This window comes from Ursus arctos, unplaced genomic scaffold (assembly GCF_023065955.2).
Source record: "Ursus arctos isolate Adak ecotype North America unplaced genomic scaffold, UrsArc2.0 scaffold_5, whole genome shotgun sequence".
NCBI classification, from domain to species: Eukaryota; Metazoa; Chordata; class Mammalia; order Carnivora; family Ursidae; genus Ursus; species Ursus arctos.
This window is the reverse complement of record NW_026623067.1, coordinates 6364499-6380199: the sequence shown is the minus strand read 5'-3', so window position 1 is coordinate 6380199 and position 15701 is coordinate 6364499. Positions and strand designations below refer to the sequence as shown.

Sequence of the window (15701 nt, the reverse complement as noted above, 5' to 3'; positions counted from 1 at the left end):
TCCAAAATCAGATATTTATGTGAATGGGAGTATGAAATTTTAATATCTTAAACCGTCATTCACCCCACAAGAATTTCATTTTCTTAATTGAAGAATTATTGACTTGATAAGTTGTATTAGCTTCAGGTATACAACATAGTGATTCAATATTTATATATTTTATGAAATCATCAGCAAAATACATCTAGTTATTTTCTATCACCATACAAAGTTGATACGGTGCTAGCAATTATATACCTATGCTGCACATTACATACACATGTCTTATTTATTTTGTAACTGGAAGATTGTACCTTTTAATCCCCTTTACCTATTTCATCTATTTCCCAACCACACACCCACTAACAACCATCAGTTTGTTCTCTGTATCTATAAAGAGTTTCTGTTTTGTTTTGTTTTTCAGTTTTGATTTTTATACTCCACATGTAAGTGAAATTATATGGTAGTTGGCTTTCTTCATCTGACTTATTTCACGTAGCATAGTAACATCTAGCTATACCTATTTTGTCTCAAATGGCAAGATCTTTTTTTTTAATGGCTAAGTAACATCCCATTATATATATGTGCATGTATATGATACATATATACACACACATACATACATTGGATATTTATGTTATTTCCATGTCTTGGCTATGTGTATAGTGATATGATAAACAGAAGAAGGCATATGCCTTTTTGATTTAGTGTTTTCAATTTCTTCAGATAAATATCTAGTACTGGAATGACTGGATAATATGGTAATTCTATTTTTATTTTTTTGAGGAAACTCCAAACTGTTTTCAATAACGGCTGCACCAATTTATATTCCCGCCAACAGTTCACAGTGCTCCCTTTCCACATTTTCAACAACATTTGTTATATCCTGTCTATTTGATAATTGTCTTTGTGATAGGTGTGAGATGATAGCTTATTATGATTTTGATATATGTCCCTTTAATTGCTAGTGATATCTAACATCTTTTCCTGTGAATTTTGGCCATCTGTATGCCTTTTTTTTTTTTATATGTCTAGTCTGGTTATGCCCATTTTTTAAATTAGGTTGGTTGAAGTTTTGGTACTGAATTGTATGAGTTGGTTAATTCCCTTATTAGATGTCGTATGTAAATATCTATTCTCATTCAGTAGGTTGCCTTTTCATTTTGTTAATGGTTTCCTTTGCTGTGCAAAAGCTTTTTAGTTTGAAGTAGTCCTATTAGTTTAATTTTGCTTTTCTTGTCTTTGCCTCATTTAACAGATTCAAATAAATATTGCTAAGACTGATATCAAAGTACTTACTATATTTCCTCTAAGAGTTTTATGGTTTGGATCTTACATTTAATCAAATATTACTCTTTTGCAAGTATCCACTTAGTTTTCTCAACACCATTTACTGAAGGAACATTTTCCCCATTGTATATTCTTGTGTCTTTTTGTCATAGAATAATCCAACATGTAAGTGTGGAGTTGTTTGTAGGCTTTCTATTCTGTTGTACTGATCTCTTTATGTGTCTACTTTTTGTTTAGGTTGTTTACTGCAGCTGTATTGATATAAAACTAATATTTGTGTTTTGATCAGGCTTCTGAATTTGGTCATTTGTTATTTCTATTAATTTTCTTGTGGATTTTTTTTCCTACATAGGGGATCATTTCATCTGTGAATAGAGTTGGTTTTACTTTTTCTTTTCCTGTTTGGATGTCTTTTGTTTCTTTTTCTTGTCTAATTGCCCTGGATAGAACTTTTAGGACAATGTTGGATAACAGTGGTGAAATAAGCAAACTTGTCTTGCTCCTGACTTTACAGAGAAAGCTTTTAGTTTTCCCATTAGGTATAGTGTAAGATTTGGATTTTTCATAAGTTCCCTTTCTTATGTTGAGGCCATTTCCTTATACTCCTTTTTTAATGGTTTTAACATGAAAGAGTGATAGATTTTTTTTAAATGTCTTTTCTGTCATTTGAGATGATCGTGTAGGTTTCTACCTTTATTCCACTATTACATTGGTTGATTTTCTTATGCTGAAACACTCTTGTATTCCTGGGAAAAGCCCACTACTTGGTCATGGTACACAGTTATTTTGATATGCTGTTTAATATGCTGTTGGATTTAGTTTGGTTGTATTTGGTCAAAAAGTATTTGCCTTAATATTCTTAAGGATCCTAGTGTGTGTCAGGCTTTGGTATCAGGGTAATTTTTACCTCATAAAATGAGTCATGAAATGTTCTGACCTCTTCTACTTTTTCGAAGATTCATGAAGTATGGTTGTTAATTATTTAAATATTTGGAAGAATTCACCACTAAAGCCCCGTGGCCCTGAACATTCCCAGTTTGGGAAGGTTTATGTTTACATTTTATTGGTCTGTTGTGATTTTATAGTTTATTTTGAGTTAGTTTAGATAATTTTTCTTTGTAGAAATTTGTTCAATATATTCAAATTTTTCATTTACGATTTAAGATACTTGTTCCTTCTTTTTTTCTTCTCAGTCTAACCAATGCTTCTAAATATTTTTTATCTTTTTAATATACCAATATTTAAAATACTGTTGTTTTTCTATTCTTTATTATTTCCTTTCTTCCCTTAGCTTTTCATTTAGTTTTTTTTTTAATTTTCTTACACTTCTTAAGGTATAATTTTATTTATCTGAGGTTTTTCTTCTTTTTTTGATGAAGGTGTTTACAACTATAAATTTTTCTCTGACCACTATGTCATGGTATCCCATAAACCTGTTATGTTGTGGGTTTTTTGTTTCTTTGTTTGTTTTTCATCCATCTCTGTTTTATAAATTCCATCATATTTTTTTTCAATTCTGTGTTTGTTGTTTAATTTTTATTTTCTAAATTTCCCAATTGATATTTGAAAAGTCATACTATGACTTCAACCCTTTAAAATTAGAACTCGTTTTGTGACCTAACATATAGATTATCCTGGACAATTTTCCATGTGCACTTAAAAAAAGTGTTAATCCTATTATTGGTGGTGAAGTCTTTAATATATGTTTGCTGGCTTTAATTACTGTATACTATTGTTCAAATGCTCTATTTCCTTATTTATATTCTATCTGTTTCATCTACTATTGAAACTAGTATATTGAAGTCTCCAATTGTTATTGCAGAATTGCCTGTTTCTCCCTTTAATTTTGTTATTTTTTTTATATTTTGGGGCTCTGTTTTACTATATATATAGTAGTTTATATAATATAAATATATATATATTTATATTTATAATATATGTATTTCTATACCTCTTATTGAATTAATTCTTTTCTCACTATATAATGCCCTTCTTTGTATCTTTAAACACTTTCTGACTTAAAGTCTATTTTGTGTGAAATTAGTATACCCACCCCAGCTTTTCTGGGGGACACTATTTGCATGGAATGTCTTTTTCCACCTTCTCCCTTTCAAACTATTTGTGTATCATACCTAAAGTAAATATCTTCCAGACAGTGGATAGCTGAATTATGTTTACTATTCAGTTTTTATTCTAGAGTAGTTAACATACAGTGTTACATTAGTTTTAGGTGTACAATATTGGGATTCAATAATTCTATACATTGAGCAGTGCTCATCATGATTCGTGTACTCCTTAATCCTGATAACCTATTTAACCCATCCTTGCAACCACCTCTCCTTTGGTAACCATCAATTTATTCTCTATAGTTAAGAATAAGTTTCTTGGTTTCTCTCTCTCTCTCTCTCTCTTTCCCCCACATATGATCATTTGTTTTGTTTCTTAATTTCCAGATATGAGTGAGATCATATAGTATTTTTTTTCTGACTGACTTGTATCATTTAGTATAATCCTTTCTAGTTCTATCCATGTTTTTGTAAATGGCAAGATTTCATTCTTTTTTATAATATATATATATATAGATAGATGACAGATAGATAGATGATAGATAGATAGATACAGATACATATTACATTTCCTTCTTTATCTATCCATCTATTGATGGACACTTGGGCTGCTTCTATATTTGACCATTGTTAGTAATGTTGCAATAAATAAAGGTCATATAACAACCTATAAATATACAGTCAATTAAATTTTAACCAAAGAGGAAAGAATATACAATGGGAAAAAGAAAGTATCTTCAAAAAATGGTGTTGGGAAAACTGGATAGCTACGTGTAAAACAATGAAATTAGACCACTTTCTTACAATATACAAATACAATATACAAAAAATAAATTCAAAATGGATTAAAGATCTAAATGTGAGAACTGAAACTATAAAAGCCCTAGAAGAGAACACAGGCAGGAATTTCTCTATCAGCTCTAGTTACGTGTTTTAGATATGTCTCCTCAAGCAAGGGAAATAAAAACAAAAATAAACTATTCAGACTATATCAAAATGAAAAGCTTCTGCACAGTGAAGCAAACAATCATGAAAACAAAAAGGTAACCTAATGAATAGGAAAAGATATTTGCAAATGACATATCTGATGAAGCATTACTATCTGATACATATATAAAACTTACACAACTCAACACCCAAAAAGCAAATAGTTCAATTTGGAAAATGGGCAGAAGATACGAGCAGACATTTCTCCAAAGAAGACATCACAATGGCCAAAAAACACATGAAAAGATGATCCACTTAACTCAAAATCAATGGAATGAATAACAAAACTTCAGTGAGTTATCACCTCACACCTATCAGAATTGTTAAAATCAAAAAGACAAGAAAGAGCAAGTGTTGGCTAGGATGTGAAGAAAAAGGAACTTTCTTGCACTGTTCGTGGCATTATGTTTTATTAAAGCCCTTCTGTCAGTCTGTCTTTGGATTGGAGGATTTAATCCATTTAAAGTAATTAGTGCTAAAGACTTTTGCCATTTTGCTATGTGTTTTCTCTATGTCTTACATATTTTCTGTTTCTCCTTTCCTCCTTTTCTGCCTGTTTAGTGTTTATTTGATTTTTGTAGGATTCCTATTTTTTGTTGTTTTTCTCATTTTCTTCCGTCCATACATTTTAAAAATATTTTCATAGTGCTTTCCATAGACACTGCATTTGACACCTGAAATTTATCAAATATCTTAAATTTGTAGCAACCTAACTTTAATAAGATATAAAACTTTCTTCCTATCCAGCTCCATTCTTCCAAACTTTATGTTCTTGCTTTCATAAATTACCTCTTTATCATTTTTATAATAATATGCTTTCCTTAAAATATAATTATCATATTGTGCCCAATAACCTAGATTTATATATTTTTTGCATTTGTCTAAGTCCCATAAAAAATAAAAAGTGGATCTACCAATAAAATACACAATAGTAATGTTTTCTTTTTATTTCCCAATACATTTATATCTACCAGAAATTGCTATTTCTTTCAACTACTACCCATTGTTCTTTCACTTTCACTTTAAAAACTACTTTTAATATTTCTTCTAAAGTAGGTCTAGGCATAATGAGTTCCCTCCACTTTTGCTTAAGTGGGAATGGCTCAGTTTCTCCTTCAATCTGAAGGATATTTTTGCTAGACATATAATTCTTCGGTGGCAGTTAAAAGAAATCTTTCAGCTCTTTAGACATATCATCCAGTATACTATCATCTTTCTGACCTCAATGATTTACAAGGAAAAGATCAGTATAATCTTTCTGAATATAGCTTGTAAATACAAAGTAAATCTTCCCTTGCAGCTTTCAAAATTTTCTCTTTCTTGGGCTTTCAAACGTTTGATTAAATGTGCTTGAGTTGGGTTTCTTCATGTTTATTTGGAGTTTTTACACTCCTTGAATTAGGTTCATGTCTTTCATCAAATTGAGAAGTTTGTCATTATTTCTCTAAATAACTGTTCAATCTTTTAAATAGATTGATACATAGATGAATAGATAGATACATAGATAAAGAATTGGCTAATAAGATTATGAAAATTGAAAAGTTCCACAATCTGCTATCTGGAAGATTAATGTCACAAAAAGACAGTTGTTTAGCTCCACTCCAAACTCAAAGGGTTGACAACCATGGGAGCCAATGATGTAAGTCTCTGTTCAAGCCCAAATGCCTGACAACAGAAGGAACTATGATGTAAATGATAAATGAAATAAAGATTTTGTTTATCCATTTGAGAGTACAAAGGCCCAAGAATCAGGAGCTTCTACATACAAGAGCAGGAGAAGATGGATATTCAAGCTTAGAAAGTAAGCTTATTTGTCCCTGGCCTTTTGTTCTATGCAGGCCATTATGGGTTGGATAATGTTCACCCACATTGATGAAGGTGATTGTCTTCACTCAGATTATCCATTCAAATGTTCATCTCTTCCAGAGACACTCCCATAGACTCACCCAAAAATAATACTCTATGAACTACCAGGGCATTTTTTAACCCTAGCCGGGATACATAAGATTAGCCATCAGAACTCAACCCATGGTCAACTTGGCATCTGTACTCATCTCCTTAAAGCAAACTGAATCCCCAAATAAAGCTAACAATAAGGTCATAATTCAACCTAACATTATACAACTATCATGTATACAACCCAAAACAAATGAATCCCTTCCCCATAACAAGATGCAAAGTTCATGAATGATGTTTGCTCTTCTCCTAATATCCTGTAATTTAAATCCTATGTAATATTAATATGTAATATTAACAATACTTAAATACTGATATAGAGTCAATACATCTTATGTCACATGATGAGGAAATAGCAAAGAAAGAAAAAATGTATTTTCTTAAATACATGCATATATGCACAAAAACATATTAATGACAAAATAAAGAGGAAATATTCATGGCAATAACCATCTTCATTTGTGTAATGTTTATGTAACATTGTTGTAGCTGGTACTTACAATTACCTTCTTCTACTACATATTCTGTATTCCCTTCGTTTTCAACAAGGGTCTCAGCTGATCGTCATTCCTTGCCTATTGGGTGACCCAAAACCTCATTTCTGATGGGTCTGGGCCATAAGTAGTCCTGCTTGAATAGTAGCCCTGCTTAAATTCGGCTCTTTTAGTTTTCCATTGACCTTAATCAAAAGGCTCAGTAATACTAAGTGACAACCAAAGGGATTTACTGTTTTCCAAATGTATTCTTTACCTCCATTGTAGCATCACAGTCCAATTTACCCTGATAGTCAAGATCAATCACCCCAGCCAACACTGTTTTATTTTTGTTTTGTTTTGTTTCATTTTTTGATTGTTTTGTTTTTTCTTGTTGACTCAGACACATAAGGAGTCTCAAGTTGTCAGGTGGCATTTCTTTTAAAGATTTTATTTATCCATTTGAGAGAGAGAGAGAGAGACAGGTATCCATTTGAGAGAGAGAGAGAGAGAGAGAGGTCAAACAGGGGGAGGGGCAGAGGGAGAAGCAGGCTCCCTACTGAGCAGGAAGCCCAACAAAAGGGCTCAATCCCAGGACCCCAAGATCATGACCTGAACTGAAGGCAGATGCTTAACTGACTGAGCCACCCAGGTGCCCCAGCAGGAGACATTCTTAACTTCCAGCTTAGTGGAATTATTATTGTATCCCCAATAGAAATGTTCCTCCCTCTGGTACAAAGATCTCTAGGTCAACAAAGCACAAAGTCATGAGAATGAAAAGTGAAAGTTTGCTTATGGTTCACCATAGGTTAACATGAATGCTGCCACTCCAATTTCCACCACTTTGGTTCATGGATTTATGAATCATATCAGAAAAACAGCTCTGTGCATTGCTAAATCAGAGCCTACAAAGTCTTCAGAAAAATTTTGTTCCACTCCTGTGAGTATTGCCACCTTCTTGGTACTGTATCCAATTATCTAAATGTTACTCAGGGGTGCCTGGCTGACTCAGTCAGAAGAGCGTGCAACTCTTGATCTTGTGGTCATGAGTTCAGTCCCCACATTAGGTGTAGAGATTACTTAAATAAATAAACTTAAACAAAATAAAGATTGTCACATTTCCCTTCTGTGCAATATCACACTGGTCCATAACATTGATGACGTGGTAACTAGACATAATGAGAAAGACATAAAAACTATTCTATAGTTATGGATAAGACAAGGAGTTGGAAAATTTTTTACTAAAATTCAGAATCTTTCTGGAAATTTCTCAGTGTTCAGTGGGCGGGGACTGATATTTCTTCTAAAGTAAATGGTGAGTTGTTGTATCTGGACCCTCCTACAACCAAGAAAGAAGCACAACACACAGTGGGCCCTTTTAAATTTGGTAGATAATACATTCCCCATTTGAGTGTGTATTTCCTCTTATTTACATATTAAAAAATCTGCTTGTTTTGTGTGGGACCCAGAACTATATTCTGGTTGTTATGCAAGGTGCTTTGCCAGTACTCTGGTGGGACACAGTGACACTTTTGCTCTCCTGGATTTAGTGTAGGTTTAGAACCTCTGTGCGATAGCCCTAAAAGGTCTGATTCTTTCCTTTTCCATTTATGGCAAAAGTCTTAGATCACTTTGGGAAAGGCTGTGGGAAAGTTTGACAGTATCAATTTTCAGTATTATACTGGGGTTCATTCTCAAGGGAACCCAAATTGTCCTTATTTAAGGACTTCTGGTCTGTAAACTTTCTCAAATTCAGAAATTGACTGAGTGACTATGGCACTATCTTTTTATGATTTAACTTAGATTTTTGTTTACTTGACCTAGAACTTTTCTGCTTACATAAAGCAAGGAAGAATTCAGTAAAGTTACTATTGGTTTTACTTATAGGAACATCATGATTAAAATTGCCAACACCATAGGTCTGCAGGAGTCAGACTGTTCTACTTGCTCCATTATAGTAGCCACACCTACTTTGCCTTCGCTTGACCCTTGCCACCCTGGGGTCTAAATGCTCCCACTGCATTTAACATTTTCAAGTAAATGACTGCAATTACCACTATGAATTGTGATGTACAAAAAAGAGTGATCACAAAACTCTTCAAACATGCCCATAAAGTGGCTCTTCTTACACACTTACTATTCACAGTTGTGGTGTAAGCTATGTCTTCTTGACCCCCTTTATGGGTGATGGCAAGTTCATTCTAACATTTTAATCTCCCTGAACTATTGAACTCCTTCCTTCATATCAAAGAGAGGCATGTCTGGCATATCCAATTCACTCACATTTTTTTGGTCTATGTTTCATCCAACTGAACAAAGTGCTTTCTGCCCTTTTGAGTTGCAACATTAAATGCAGACTCTCATATCAATAAATTTGGTTTGTTCATATCAACAAATTTGACCTGATCCAATATTATGTTCCTTCATCAATTATTCCACACCCTCTAAATATCTTTTCCCACTCACATTACACAAAATTTTGCTTGTATGAATTAGAAAATTCAAGGGGTTCCTTGGGAGAGTATCATGACTTCCCATGGGGTACAATTTGTACATCACCTTTAGGGCTCTGGTGGGACTTAAATTAAATTAGAGGTCAAAAAGCAAAGAGGCATGATACGTCTTGAGGAGAATCAGCATTATCTTGTAAAGCAATGTACTCAGATGATGCCATTATTATACCCTTAAGCAATACAGTTATCCCCCTCAGATGGAGGTGGAAGGTAGGTGCCACTGAGGGTGGGGATGCTACTGCCCCTGGGGTTGTGAAGGACATTTCTGTTGTGGTTAGGCAGTGCAAGTCTACTGGAAGTGAGAAGGGCAAGTATGCTGGGGATGAGGAAATTTTTTCTACTGGTAAAAAAGTTTAATCAGAATTTAGGAGTCAAATGTTCCTAGATTCACCAAATTCTCCCCACACACCTCCTTCCAACTTATAGAATCCTATTTTCCCCTTATCATTGTTGTCACTTTAACAGTAAATGTCCTTGAATTTGGGGAATTCAACTTCTGTTGTAATTCTCCCTGTCACAAGACAAGGTTCTGGGTTTGATTTTTTTCTGCAGCTACAGGAAATAAGGGACTCCTTCAAGGCACATATACACATTCTTAGGTCATTTATGTGGCACTTGACTGGGAATTCTAGTCCCTTAGGTTGTCCTTTTCCTTCATCACTTTTCCAGCAACAGTGAACAACCAGCAACATCATTACATTGTTTTGAAAAACATCATATACAGTCATCCAAATACTTGTTTCTAATAAGTGCTTGATTAGGAATATCCAAGACAGATATTTTGCATATTTCTATAAACAGTTTAAACCATGAACTATCAGTGCTATCTTTAATACTTGAAGTAAAGCCATTAATCTTTAAATCTAATCAGAACCAACACATTCTTAAAATTCTTCCTCTATAGATCCGCTCTTAGTGACAAAATCTGTATTACTTCAGGTTCTCCTAGGAAACAGAACCAATAGGTTATAGATTGATAGATGATAGATTATATATGTATCTATATCTACATCTATCTGTAAAGAGAGAGGGGGAGGGAGAGAAAGAGAAAGTTAATACTGAGGGATTGGCTTATGTAGTTATGGATCCTGAGAACATCAAATAGGCCATTTTTAAGTTGGAGACCCAGAAAAGACCATTGTGTAGTTCGTTCCACTCAAAATCTAAAGGCCTAAGAACAATGACAGCCAGTCATTCAATATTAGTCTTAGTGTGAAGGGCAGATAAGTGGGTAGGCCAATGGTGTAAATCCTGGTCTGACTTCAAAGGACTGAAAGTGAGGAGCATCAATATCTAAGTGTAGGAGTTTAATGACCCAGGTCAGATGGAGAGTAAATTCACTCTTGTTTTTTGTTTTGTTGTTGTTGCTGTTGCTGTTTTTGTTGTTGTTGGCATCAATGGGTTGAATGATGCCTGCCTATATTGGTAAGGGTTATTTTCTTTACTTATTCCATTAATTTAAATTGAAAAAACTTTCAGAAACACTCCCACAGACACCCCAAGAAATATTTTACCAGATATCTGTGCATAATTTAGCTTATTGAAGTTCAGACATAAAATTTACCAATACAGTGTTCAAAAAATCCCTTACATTCTTTTCACTTTTCTCTGTTATTTCTGCTCTTGAGATTTAATAGTTACAATGGTCATACATTCAAGTTCACTATTTCTTCCACGTACTCACAATGTTTTTGAGTACTCAGAAACTCAATATTTTTAAGTTTTTAACAGTACTCTAGTACTGTCAAAGTTTAGTTATTGTATTTTACTGCTCCACAAGTTTTGTTTCATTATTTTTATAATTTTAGTATTTTTTATTAACCTTGTCATTTTGTTCATACAACTTTCCCGGTTTCTTTGCTTGTTTTGCTTGTTTGTTTGTTTTTGTTTTTGTTTTTGTTTGGTTTTGGTAAGTCAAAGGATGGCTTTTTTCCAGGATTTTTTTTAACTTACTGTGTTTCCTCAAATGGGCCATATGTTTCTCTCTCTTTATAGGGCTTGTAGTTGTTTTGGTCATGTTTGAAAACTGAACATTTAAATTATATAATGTTGTAATTCTGTATACCATCTTCTTTCATTTCCCCAGATGGTGTTTTTTGCTGTTTGTTGATGTTGTTGTTTTGTTGTTAATACGGAGGGCTGTAGTAGTCCATTTGTCTAGTTAATTTCCAAAATTATCTTTACAAAGATTGTCCTTTGTCATGTATGGTTGATGAAGTCCCTGTTCCTTAACTTGTGTTCACCTTGTCATTTAGACAGAGATTTACTTGCATACTGGGAACTAAACATATAATAAAAACAAAACAGAAAAAAAGAGCAAAGAAACAAAAAAGAAAGGCAAACATCTTTCCTAATATTTGCTGATTGGTTTTGTGCCATAACTCTCTATTAACACTTAGGCAGGCTTTCACTGAGCCTAGAGAATAGCTGAAGATGAAACACTAGGGTTTCCTTGAGTTTTTCCTGAATGAGTCTTGTTTTTGACGTGCATATAGCTGTTTTAGAATGTCTTAGTTTCCCCAAAAAACTGTCCCCAGATTTTACCTTGAGAAGTCTATTGTTTGCTTTCACTATCAAGCTTTTCCCAGTCCTCTAAGAGTTGTTAGTTCAGGTTGTAGTGCTTTTGAGCAATGCTAGCTGCTCTTTTATTCTCAGTTCTAAATCAAGCAAAACCAAGACAACATCTTACATCAGTCTGTCATGTAACTGATACACAACTTAGAATAGATATACACAATAATGTATTAATTATGTCTGCTCCACTCCCTTCAAATTCAGGGAAATGGGCTCCACACTTCTAATACACACTGCTGCTTCTTCAAAACCAAGACACTTCCAACAGCAGAGACAGAGTAAGTCAAGGGCAACTAAAATTGCCACAAAATCCTCCTACCATTGGAAGAGTCTTTTGCTTGATTCAGTCTGCTTACTTGCTGTAACTTTTTGTTATCATTCAGAGGTCTGACAAAGTGGATTTCATCACTTCTACATTTTTGTTTTGATATTTCTGTATGGAAATGAAAGCTGAGGGTTGCCTCTCTGTCATTTTGCTATAGTTACTCTGGAAAATAGCTTTCAAATAATATATTTGCTTTCACAAGGGTTAATGCTAATTTTTTAGAGGGTAGGATACAATGTGAAATAAAGATTAACATTGATCAAACACAGTAATTCTAAGTCTGTTGCTTCACATTACATTTATTTAATTTTTAAAGGGTTGATTTATTTATTTTAGAGACAGAGAGACAGAGAAAGAGAACATGAGCAGAGGAGGGACAGAGGAAGATGGAGGGAATCTCAGTCAAACTTCTTGCTGACCATGGAGCCCGACTCAGGGCTCAATTCCACATCCCTGAGATCACAACATGAGCTGAATCCAAGAGTCAGATGCTCTACAGACTGAGCCACCCATCTACCCTGATTCACATTATCTTTATATGTCAATACCTTGATTGAGAGGTATATATATGCACTGAGCCCCTAGAAGATAGGTAATTACTAATAAAAATTAATAAAACTCATTTTATTTTCTCAAATACACTGAAGTCATACCTGCATTGCAACTGCCATGTTTTTAATATATAGGTATCTTGATGCATGACATTTTCTCAATAAATACATACCAAATAAATGAATTATTGTGTATCCATTAGTAAGAGTGTACAGGTTCATTGGTTAATCAGTCTTACAACATATTGTACAGTTATAGGTTTAATTTAGTTTTAGGGTTAAGAAATATAAAAGTAGACCCAGAGCAATCTGTTTTAAGAAAAATGATGCTTTGAACAAGTTTAAATATACATTACTAATAATAAACTGTGTAGCTATTTGAATAATTTCCCCCCTAGAGATAGCTCAGTCTAACAACTGAATTAAATATAATGAAAATAACATAAAAGGAAAATACCAAAAAATTTTTTATATTAGTCTTGTCGAAAATGGTGGTGCAGGAGGACCCTGAACTCAATTTTGCCATGGACACATCAAATCTATACACCAAATTCATAGAACAAGTCTTGTTGAAAAAGAACTGATGGCTGACTGAAAAGCTTCTACACAAGAAAAGACAGAAAACACATAGAGAATGGCAAGAAAGATGAAGACATATATAGAGGGAATCTTGAACACAATGCTGTAAATCACCATGGGGAATGATAGTATTGAGGGTTTTGAGCAGATTTTGCTGTAGTTTGAAAGGTAACTAATGGAACCAGCCCTACAATCCTAAAAAAAATAATGGAGGAGCTACTGGAACTCCCTCCAGGTTGGAGGGGCTGGTGAGCAGCAGTGTTTGTCACCCACCCCTCATCTTAATACTGCATATAGGAACATGGGCTAGAAAACAGGTGGCTTGGTCCTGCAGCCCACAGACCCCTAACCCATGCCAGCCCCAGACATTCTGGGGCACATAAACGTGCCACAGTTTAACAGGCCGACTAGAATAGAGAATATCCAGGACTGCAACTCCACCAAAACACAGGAATTTCTCCGACTCTCTCTATGTTAGAGGGGCTGGTAAACACTGTGATATACGCTATCCTCCACTCTGATAGCACAGATGGGAGCAGGGTTTGAGCATCACACACTACCTGCTGCCTCTGTGATCACTGGGCTTAAGCATACAAAAATACCAAATGCTCTTGGGCAGAAACACACACACAAAAAAATAATAATAAAAACAACAACAACAACAACTCTGTTGTTGAAAAGAGCAATTAGGAATTGGAGAGGAGGGAAGATAGTGGCAGAGTAGGAGGACCCTAGGCTTCTTGCATCCTTGAACACAACTAGATAAACATCAAATCATCGTAAATACCCCAGAAACCAATCTGAAATCTAACAGAATTAAAAACCCATGATTAGAGGGAGAGAAAAGACCACATCAAGAAGCTAGAAAGTGCAAAGACGTGAATTAGGGGAGCAACAGATCATGGATGCTACAAAAGAGATAAACTGTGGTCATGGTGAAGGATAAGAGAGAGAGGAGCACATAGACACAGGGGAATGCACAAGGAGAACATTTCCCCCAAAGCAATTGGATTAGAAAATGAAAGCAGCTGAATTGTCTGAGTTCTTGCAACAACTGTAGCTGAAACTCTGGAGTTTTAAAGGTCAGCAAGCTTAGTTGGGATGGAAGCCTAAGGGCACTGCCTTACTCCTTGGCAGAAGCCAAGGAAAAATCCTGGGGGCTGAAGGTTGGAAACACGACTTGAAGAACAACTGGAGCACATAGTGGGGACATTATTCACTCACCTCAGTCTGCATCCCTGAAAGGTAGCATTCACAGAGACCCTCTCCAGGAACCAAGGAGCTGGCTGATGCCATTTCCCTCACCCATGCCTCATCATAAACACGGAACCACCTACAGGAAGCAACTCAGTGCCAGCACTGGCTACTAACTTGTTTACACCAAGCCCCACACCCCTGCACTATGGTGGGATTACCTTTCTCAGTCAAACTTGCCTCATTCCCACTGTGGTTGTCCCCACCCTCAGAAGACAAGCACAAATCCTTGCCTTTGCTATATCTCCCAAGCACAGAGTTCTGCAGGGCCTCAGTTCTCATGTAAGTGATGTCAGGTCTCATTTCACAAGCAGTCCAGAGAACATCTGGTTAAAACTCACCCCATGTAGGCCAGGAAGCAAATACTGCTACCAGCAGGCAAGGGGAGCTTCTTTAGATAATTGGTCTGAAGGATAATCCAGCTACAACACAATGGCAGAACACATGCACACACATCAGAGACACTGCCTAAAATTCCAGGCCCAGAACAGTACACCAATAATTCTTCATAACGCTATTAGTTTCAAGAGCAGGAGACATATCTGAGTTTTCTAACACAAAGGAGAAGGCAGGTAATTATACAATATGCAAGGATGGAAGAATTATACTAAATTAAGAACACATAAGGCCATGATCAGAGATATAAGCCAAACACATATAAATAACATGGTCAATAGCAAAATTTAAAGCAATATTCATAAGGCTACTCACTTAGCCTGAGAAAAGAATGGAAGACATCTGAGAGACCCTTACCACAGAGATAAAAGAGTTAAAAAGGAATCAATCAGAAATGAATGGGATAGACTGGTGATGGGTAGTAAGGAGGGCACGTTTTTGGTGAACTGGATGTTATACAGAACTAATGAATCATCAAACTTTGCATCAGAAACCAGGGATGTACTGTATGGTGACTAACATAATATAATAAAAAGACATTAAAAAAAACTAATAAAGTAAATTTATAATCAAGAAAAAAAAAAAGAAATGAATGCAATAAATGAGATTGGAAACAGGCTTGATGCAAAGAAGAAAAGTCTGCAAGAAACAGAGAAATGAATTAGTGACCAAGAAGACAAAATTATGGAAAATAATGAAGTTAAAAAAAGGAGTGAGAGAAGAAATATGGAACACAAGAACAGACTTAGGGAGCTCAG

At 34.8% G+C, this 15701-nt stretch overlaps 1 long non-coding RNA gene across 1 annotated transcript in view; it reads right to left on the bottom strand.

Moving 5' to 3' along the window:
- LOC130542794 (uncharacterized) overlaps positions 1–15701 on the bottom strand; it is a 32610-nt gene that overhangs the window by 8153 nt on the left and 8756 nt on the right. The gene's annotated exons all lie outside the window — the stretch shown is intronic.